Consider the following 10086-nt stretch of genomic DNA (forward strand, 5'->3'; position numbering starts at 1 on the left):
AAACAGGCATAGCAGTCTATGAGCCTGTTATCTGAGTACAGGTTTTTTGAGTACTAAAGTTCTAAAAAGGATTTCAAGGGAACAATAATAGTGGTACTATCTTTCCACAATGCATATAGATATATAGATATATAGATTGATGTCTGTCTGTCTGTCTGTCTGTCTGTCAAGTGTTCAGTAATTTCTATGCATCTTGATAACTGGAAATGCTTATCTTTGTCATGTAAACAGAAAAAGGGAAATCCCTTTCTCCCCATCCCCCAGCTTTTGAAGAAAACTCATGGGAAATTAAAGTTGTGTGGAAAGCTTCCATTCTCATCAATAATAATGGGAAAACATAGGCATGGATATATATATTTTAATAGCATAACCTGAGATAATGTACTCCCACTTATAGTTTATCTACATGGGGATTGAATTGCACTCTTAAATTTATAGTTTTACCTAACTGATATTCAGGCTTCTTACCATTCTTGTGTAGATGAGTATATAGATCCAGATATCAGCTATTCATAGAACCTAGCCAAATGCATCTCATTAACGATGTTTTTCTGTGGGTGATGGGAAAAACAATATTATTATTTTGATCCCCCACCCCCCGCCTTCTGCCCTACATGATATCTAGGTATCATCTTTTCATTTTCCACAGAAAAGAAGATGATCAAGATCTTCAGACTATCTGAGCCACTCAGTACTGGATCTGAAGTTAGACAAGCTTACATTCCAGTCATCTCTTCCCCTGAACGATTTCTTACCTAGATTCCTTTTCTGATGGAACATACTGTAGAATTGAAATTGGAAAACCAGACCACTGCTGTGATAGAAGCCAGACGCGAGGGGATCGCCTTCAGACCTCAGGTTGGGGAGGACCTGGTTAGAGAGCTTCTGGAGGGGCTGGACGCGTTCAAGTCAGCGGGTCCGGATGCTCTCCACCCCAGGGTGCTGAGGGAGCTAGCTGGGGTTATTGCAGGGCCCCTGGCATTGCTCTACGAGTGATCGTGGTGCTTGGGCCAGGTGCCAGACGATTGGAAGGTAGCTAATGTGGTCCCCATCTTCAAGAAAGGGAAAAGGGAGGACCCGGGCAACTATAGGCCTGTCAGTCTTACCTCAATCCTGGGGAAACTCTTTGAGAAGATCATCAAGGAGCACATTTGTGATGGGCCGGCATCAGAAATGATGCTCAGGGGCAATCAGCATGGATTTATTAGGGGGAGATCATGTCAGACCAACCTGATTGCCTTTTATGATCAGGTCACAAAGGCCATGGACGCAGGTGTCGCGGTGGATGTAGTCTTTCTGGACTTCAGCAAGGCCTTTGACACCGTCTCTCACCCCATCCTAATTAATAAACTAGGCGACTGTGGCATAGACGCCTACACGGTCAGATGGATTGCAGATTGGCTGAAGGGTCGCACTCAGAGGGTGGTGGTGGATGGATCATACTCGACTTGGGGGGGATGTGGGTAGTGGAGTCCCCCAGGGCTCGGTCCTGGGGCCTGCGCTGTTCAATTTCTTCATCAGCGATCTTGATGTTGGGGTGGAAAGCAACCTGTTTAAATTCGCTGATGACACCAAAATTTGGGGGGAGGTGAGCACGCTAGCAGGGAGAGAGAGATTGCAGAAGGATCTGGATAGGTTACAGGGGTGGGCAAACAGGAACAGGATGTGTTTCAATACGGACAAGTGCAGGGTGCTGCACTTGGGTAGTAGGAACCAGCAGCACACTTATACGATGGGGAACTCCCTACTTGAGAGCACGGAGGCGGAAAGGGATCTTGGTGTCATTATTGACTCCAAGATGAACATGGGCCGACAATGCGAGGTCATGGTTGGCAGGGCTAACCGGACCTTGTCGTGCATCCACAGGTGCATCTCGAGTAGAGCCAGGGAGGTGATCCTCCCCCTCTATGCGACGCTGGTCAGGCCGCAGCTGGAGTATTGTGTCCAGTTCTGTGCGCCCCATTTCAGGAGGGATGTGGACAACATGGAGAGGGTCCAGAGGAGGGCCACCCGCATGATCCGGGGACAACAGGGCAGACCCTACAGTGAGAGACTGCGGGACCTGAACCTATTCAGCCTCCACAAGAGAAGGCTGAGGGGGGACCTGGTGACCGTCTATAAACTCACTAGGGGGAACCAGAAGGGTTTGGGGGAGACGCTGTTTCCCCTAGCCCCCGCTGGCATAACAAGGAGTAATGGGCACAAGTTGATGGAGAGGAGGTACAGATTGGACATCCGAAAAAACTACTTCACAGTTAGGGCGGCTAGGAGCTGGAACCAACTTCCAAGGGAGGTGGTGCTGGCCCCTACCGGAAAACCAGACCATGGTGACTGGCTTCATCCTGATGGGGTTCTCCCACCTTGCCAAACTGCAGCTCTTACTCTTTATAGTAGTTTTGCTCATGTTTCTTTCAGCCTTGACAGGGAATTCTCTCATTGTGATCATCACAACTACTGACCCTGCCCTCCACACCCCGATGTATTATTTCCTCAAGAACCTGGCCCTGATTGAAATCTGCTTCACCTTAGACATAGTCCCCAAAATGCTGATGAATTTGCTTGTGGAGAGGAAAGTCACCAGTTTTTATGGCTGTGCCCTGCAGCTCCACTTGGTCATACACTTAGTCACCTCTGAGTGTCTTCTGTTGGGTATCATGGCATATGACCACTATGTGGCCATATGTCATCCATTGCGCTATGCCACTGTCATGAACAAGAGGGTGTGCCTTCAGATGGTGATTGCATGCTGGCTTTCAGGAATCCCGGTGGCAATAGTGCTTGCTGTCTGGTTATTTAGCTTCTCTTTCTGTGGCTCAAATGAAATTAACCATTTCTTTTGTGACATTGCCCCAGTTTTGGAGCTGGTCTGTTCAGGCACATCTTTCTTTGAACTTCTGGGTTTTTTTAGCCACTGTTGCAATAACGTTGTTCCCATTTATCTTGATATCTGTTTCCTACATCTGAATCATCCACACTATCCTCCAGATGCCATCAGCTGAGAGCAGACACAGGGCGTTCTCCATTTGCACTGCTCACCTGGTGGTGGTGACCCTGTTTTACTGTACAACCTGTTTAATTCACTTAAAGCCTAAGTCCAGGCTCTCACCCAACAGCAAAAAGTTGGTGTCTCTGTCTTACACAGTGGCCACACCGATGTTGAACCCCATTATATATAGCCTGAGGAATAAAGAGGTTAAAGAAAGTCTGAAGAGATCATTTGGAAGAATTTCTTCACAGATGATATCACTTCCCAGGTGCGTTTTTTGTTTCTTATTGCATGTATTTGTGTGATGAAGCAGTGATTACTGTGGGAGGTTTGAGGCCTTTGTCATCTCCCTATTTGGAGAACAGGGGGATATGCCAGCGTCAATGATGGGAAACTGTCAAAACAATCATATATGTTACTATTTCCAGTTTATACATAATTTATAAGACTTCATGAGGACATGAGTTCAAACAGCGTTCAAATTACTCTTCACTGTTCATAAGAGAGGTTTTTGCACATTGAAGGAAGCTGGAAACATTTCTATGAAAACCTGACCTGGGCTCACGTTCATATGCCACAGCTCCCAACACCTGCACACACGTGGCCTCATGCATGTGACGTGTATGTACAAAACCAGATACTTGGGAACAGTAAAACTGCTGGGCACAGGCCCATTTAGCTCCATGATGCAAAGAATCTGTTCCACTTCCTTGGTTAAAATAAATGAAGGAAACAGGTGCAGATGGTATAATAGGTTGAGGCTATGTAATCACATATAGCTAAGTTTACTTCATACTAACCATTTTATAACAATCTTTTTATGAGTGTATAATTTTCTAAACTGAAAATTTAAGCCTATGGGAAAAGCTGTTTTACCTTTATGAGCTAAGATAGCATTTAATTATTTCCTTGCCATCTAAGTGGTCTTATTTTTCTTTTTTTTTTTTGCTCATCCAAAAGCCATATTTGGTGCTTAAAGCCCCAGAGACAATCTATTTTTGCATGCAAATATATGACTATATAGCACGCAAGCAAGTAAGAACAGACTGAAAGGGACCTCCTATCTCTTCCTCCAAAGAGCGCAAAGCACACAGGCCTAGATTCTAATACCTTCTCTCCCAGGGGGGATTTGTACCTGTCTCTCTTTGGCTGAGTAGCCTAAACACCACACCACAGGTCAGCCATGATGTAGGCTGTTCTGTGGTGCTCCTTTTGAAGCTGACTTCCCTGGCAACCCTGAGAAGAAAGTGTGTGGGAGATATTTGGCCCCAGGAGAAATCCACCAAGTCAGAGGGTGTGTGGCTTAGTAAGATAGCTTCTCATCTAGCAGGACGAATCCTCGAGTATGATTTAGCCTGAATGTGTCCGCTAGTCCGCAGTGGATTAAAAATTTCTCTCGTACATTCCTCAGTACTATTTTTTTTTCTTTCCTAACGATTATGTTAGTGGCTCAACTTCAGAAGACATACCATGGAAGCACCTAGACAATGTACAACTTGTTAAGTGATGGGTAGTGTAGTATGCTGGGAAGTAAGGAATGAACCTGGTTCAAATGTCCTCAGTGTGGGGGAGTCTTAGAACCCAAGTCCTCTGGCAGTGCAGGTGAGTGAACTAGCCAGTGAGATTTGGGAGAAAAATAGGAATGCATGTAAACCCTTTTACAAGAGATGGGCATACAGCTTATGGCCAGTGTGTGAGGCTACATAGCCATGTGTAATCATTCACATATGTAGGGATACTCATCATATGTTTCATCTCCACCTTTCTGAAAATTCCTTCAACCACTGGGAAGCAAAGGGCCTTTTTCACTTAATCTTCTCATCTCATTGTTTTCACCACTTTCTCTGGGACCTTAAATGCTATTTATGTATTACCAATGGCAAATATCTGGAAACACCTAAACAAGTCTCTCCCTTTTATACACCCTCTTGATTCTGATGATCAATCTTATTATATATAGTTTAAGAAACTAAGAAGCGAAGGAGGCTATGAAGAGACCAATCAGTACATTAGCTATTGCACTGAGGGCCTATCCCTTGGCTAATTTATCTTTTACACAAAAAATAAATTAAACTGATGTTATCATTGTTATCTATAATTTAAAATCATGCAATTATCATTCTTAAACTTTAAACCAATGATTATGAACCCTATGAACCCTAGGTGTCTTGAGATCTTTTCAAGGGTGCCATGGGTTGTCACACAATGTTAACACTCTTAGGTGTGCTATTCTGATTCACCAGATACACCGAAAATGTCAAATGGAAGGGAAGGAAAGAATGAATCCGGCTTTAGAGCAGGTTAACCCAGTATTTTAATTATTTTAGTTACACATCTCTAGCAATGACATATGGTTCATATCTGTGTCTAAATAAGGATATATACAGGAAGGAAAAACCTATGCCAAGGCATCTGTTGTATTCCTTACAGATCCCAGCAACAGCTCTTGGGATATTGTAGAAACTGATAGAGCGACCATTTTGTTCTGAGAGTGCAACTGTTTGTGACGGTGACCCAGGACTATCTCCTCATCAAGGATATTTTCTTCAGCAGATGTTGAGAGCAGTTCTGTGGTGTCTGTAGACTGCCTGTGTGGCAGACAGCTTGCCATGAAGGAGCCCAGAGCAGGAGTATTGTCCTCTCCTTATGTCTGTAGAAGGGTAGACACAAAGTAGAATAACTCTAAATGGACACCTGTCCTTCTTGCTATACTTATAATGGGAATAGTTTTACACTTCTAAGGAGTAACAGAATTATGCCTACACTGAGATCATCTACCAGAGACTTGTGCAATATTTACATTTTGGGTAGAAAAAAAATGGAGAAAAAACTTAAACCTTTGATGATTCCTTTTTTTTCCACCTTTTCTTGTGTGTTAGGTTTTCTAGATTCTAAACATTTAGATTGCTTTCCTTTTCCTTTCCAATTTGTCCATATCTTTCTTGAAAGGCTGTGCCCAAACCTGGACACAGGAACGGTGTGAAAAGAGTGCTGTAATTCAATGCAACCTTCTTGTAATCATATCCCACTGTGACATTGGCCTTTTTCTGCAGTGATAGCAAACTGCTTAGTCATGTTCAGGTGGCATTTTACTGTGTTCCCCTAGTCCTTTTTGGTAATGCTGCAGCCTGGCCATTCATTATTGAATTTCATCTGATGTATTTTAAACAGTTTCTCCAGTTTACCAAGTTAATTCTGAATTCTAATAAAATCCTATAAAGCATTCCTACCCCACACAGCTTGATGTGATCTGCAGATTGACAAAATGTGCACTCCACTCCAACTACCATGTCATTAGTGAAGATACTGAATAGTATTAGACCCAGAGCAGACCACTGGGGAGCCCTAGATAATCCTTCCTTTATACTGTACCTGACCAGTTTATGACTTTTCATTGAGTATGATGATTCAACTAGTTGAGCATCAATATTGAATAAGTTCATCTCATCAGTATTGCTTAACTTGCTTGTGAGAATGTCATGAGAGACAGTGTTGAAAGCCTTGCTAAAGTTGAGGTATGTTACACCTACTGTTCTCACTCCATCTACAAAGCCTTTCACCTTCTCATAGAAAGGAAGACATTATGCCATTAAATGACTATCAGAAAGGTGCAGAAGGTAAGATTTTAGAAATTAGCAGTTATATTTCCACTAGCGTACTAGAGAGAGAAGAAACCAATAATGGAAATTCATCTGTACCATTGACATCACTAGTGGATAAAAAAATAAAAGGGAAGTCATCTGCTTCTTCCAAAAGTGCATACTACATGGCACAACTCTGTCAGAATGAGTAATGAGCTGTTCTCTCTAAAATAGAAACTGCCAGCTTATCAAATTAGAGTGATGTAGTTACACTTTATAGCAGATCCACATGTTGAAGGAACTATATTAAAATACCTAAAGTGAAATAGAATCATGAAACAGTAATGCTGAAAGGGAAATTAGGTGATTATCTAGTTCAGCCCCTTGCTCAAGGGAGAATCATCTTTATCCATACTGTCCTATACAAGGGTTTTTTTAACCGTAAGTTTCTCAACCAGGGTACCACAAGACCCCATCTGAAGCACCAGCATGCAGGCACCATTGCTGCAGCCAGGTGGAACTACAAGAAATATTCTTTGCTTTTGAATTCTGTTCTTCTCTTTGAGAGATTAGTGAGACTTCCAATTTAGTTCATCCCCACTTTCTCTCTGTATTGGGTTATATTTTAATCTTGGAAATTTGACCCAAAAGCAGAGAGATTTTTTTTTTCTTAACCCAACATTTATAAGGGCTTGAAAGTCTTCACAGTCAGTTTTTGAAATTGCTAGGCTATAAATGGCCCAGATGAACAGTTTGTGATGAAGATCTTAGCATTTTGGCATGCACACTCACAAACCCTGCACAGCCAGGACCGCATCCCCAGTGTGTGTCTGCCCAGCACGGTAGGTAAGTTTCAGTCTACTTTCTTTGTGAATGGGCTTGTGGGGGAGCAGATCGAGACCCCCACAGTTCAAGAAGGAGTGGGGCAGGGACAAATCATTCACCCATGTCTCTGCCTCACTCTATCCTGCACTGTGGGGTTTGTGCCATGACCTGGATCAGCTGGGGCCCCATTCACCGTGAATAGGGCCCCAGCCAGGGCACATGCCCCCCCCACCCCTTTGGCTCCCCTGCAGTGCACACAGTGGCGGGAGCCCCCCCACCCCTGCACCCCTAAATCTCCTTATTTCTATTTAAATGAAAAAAAGTATATGGGGTGCCTAGTAAGTGCAGGCTTGTTTATTATTATTATTCTTTAGATTTTTATGCTGCTCTCCCAGAAAGACTCAGGGCATCTTCAAAGAAAAAAAAATAACATACATAATGTTTTTCTAAAGCCACTTCTTTGGGTTTTTTTCATGTTTTTTCTTTTTTTCCCCTTTTTTTCCCATTCCAAATTGTATCAGATTTTTAAATTTTATGCAGATCTACACTTTGTAAGTTTTAAAATTATATATAATGGGATGGTCTATATATGCACATTTACTGTGCAGTAAGCAAAATTACTGCACAGTACAGGCACGTTTACATATACACGCCTGTACAGCACAGTAAACATGGTGACTTATGCCAGCTTGAACATAAATCTGATATCTGCATCATGCAGGCATCAAGTGCATGCCTCATTAGATACTGTGCAGTAGCACATGTGTAGACAGCTTACTGAGCAGTAGCACCATGTGTGTGGACTGATTTGGGACTAACTTGAGTTTCAAGACAGTCCACAATTAGCATTAATAAGCTTTAGTCTCTGCACATGTTGACGCCTATTCCCACATACTGCACAGTAATTGAGCAGTAAATTTAAGCTGGAGTAAATGCACGTGTAAACAAGCCCAGTGTGTGGCGATAACGTAAACACAAATACCTTAAAATAGTGTGCATCCATATACCTTTATTGGATTAAGATAGATTGATTAGGTTTTAACATTATCAGGAAAAGAGTTTGTGATGAAAATGTTGCTACCCTCTAACATAATTTACAGATTATAAATAGCTAATAGATTGTAAACCACAACCCATTTTTCCCCACATAACACTGTCTCCCTATCTCTTAAGAATATTGTGTCTACTTTACATTTGGAGTGATGTTACAAAAAGATGAAGACAAGGATTCAGTCCTATTTTACCTCTTGAGAACTTCTGTGCTATTTAGGGATTCTGTGTGATTGTATTCCATCCTGTTCAAATTCCTGAAAAAAAAAAAAAAAAAAAAGTAATAAAACACCTATAACAACCCTTCATCTTAAACTTGAAATTTGGTTCTGTAAAGATATGAGGAGGAGGTTTCCGGCAATTCCTACATTAATGAATCAGTCTTCTTTATTAGCTTCTCAAGAACCTTTTCCACTGAAATGAAAGACCACATCATCAGAAGCAATTCAAAATAGCATGTATACAATCTTCATGTTCCTGTTTAGTATTGCCATATAGAAATAATTCATTTGTATGGCAAAGAATGCCAGGCAACCTCATCAAAAACTGGGTGATTCTTGTGTTTATGTGATGTCGTATTTTTGTCCTGTTTTTTTGTTCTATCTGAGATGTGAGGCTCCTGCCCTCCATTCTATCTTGTCTTTTTACTCTATTAGTGTACTCTTTTAAAGATTTAGGTACACTGTTAGCTTGTAAATCATAGTTTCCCATTTTTTACCCTCAGACTAGCCTTTCTGGAGACCCTGTCCACCAGCTCTCAGAGATTGCTAAAATCTGCTTTTTGAATTCCATTGTCTACACTCTGCTGCTCTTCTTCTTTCCTCCCCTTTGGATCTTGAACTTCAGCATTTTGTGGACACTGTCACACAAGTTACTTTTCACCTGCATATGCTCAACCACTTCTTCCCAGTTTATTAGTAGAAAGCTGAGAAAACTTTTCCCCTTGTTGGCCTTTCTACCACCTGCATCAAAAAAAGTTATCCCCTACACGCTCCAATAATTTAGTGGACTGCTTGAACACAGCTGTGCTTCCCTCCCAGAAGTTGGTGTGGTAAATAATATCTACCATTAGAATCAGGTCTTGCAAGTTGGAGACTACTGTACATAATTAAAAAAAAAAGTCTAGTCCACCTCATCCTCTTGGTTTGCTGTCCTAGAGCATGACATCTCCCCTGCTGCTCTCCCCTTCAACATTTACCCAGAGGGTTCAACAGACCTGCGTTCCAGTTCATTCTTTATCTCAGATCCATCCTTCCATGGGTTACAGCCTTGATAAGGTAGACAAGCTTGTGTGATACCAATAAGCCTCAGAGCAACACCTTCAGGAGTTTTGTATTCCTGGTAGAGTCACCAATGGCAGCAAGGTCAAGGGCTGCCTCAAGAAAGAGTGATTTCTTGAAAAGGAAAACATGAAACACATCATGAAGTGTGGTAGAAAGTCAGGTGGACACAGGTCAGCCTTCAGGGAGGGGTGTAAGAGGGGGTAGAGGGAAGGCTGCAAGTTCCACCCTTTCCCTCCCCCGCAAACTGAGATGCAGCCTCTTTCCTTCAGAAAACAGGAATGAGGTTGCTACAAGAAGCAAGGAGATGGTGGCAGTGCCATAGTGACTGCCTGTGCCCGAGACTGCATGCCATTCACCTGCA

At 42.4% G+C, this 10086-nt stretch overlaps 1 pseudogene; it reads left to right on the plus strand.

The window, feature by feature from the left end:
* The first annotated feature begins 2289 nt into the window (after positions 1–2289).
* Positions 2290–6779, plus strand: LOC106723394 (annotated as a pseudogene).
* Positions 6780–10086: the final 3307 nt, after the last annotated feature.

This window comes from Alligator sinensis, unplaced genomic scaffold (genome assembly GCF_000455745.1).
Source record: "Alligator sinensis unplaced genomic scaffold, ASM45574v1 scaffold415_1, whole genome shotgun sequence".
Taxonomy (NCBI): Eukaryota; Metazoa; Chordata; order Crocodylia; family Alligatoridae; genus Alligator; species Alligator sinensis.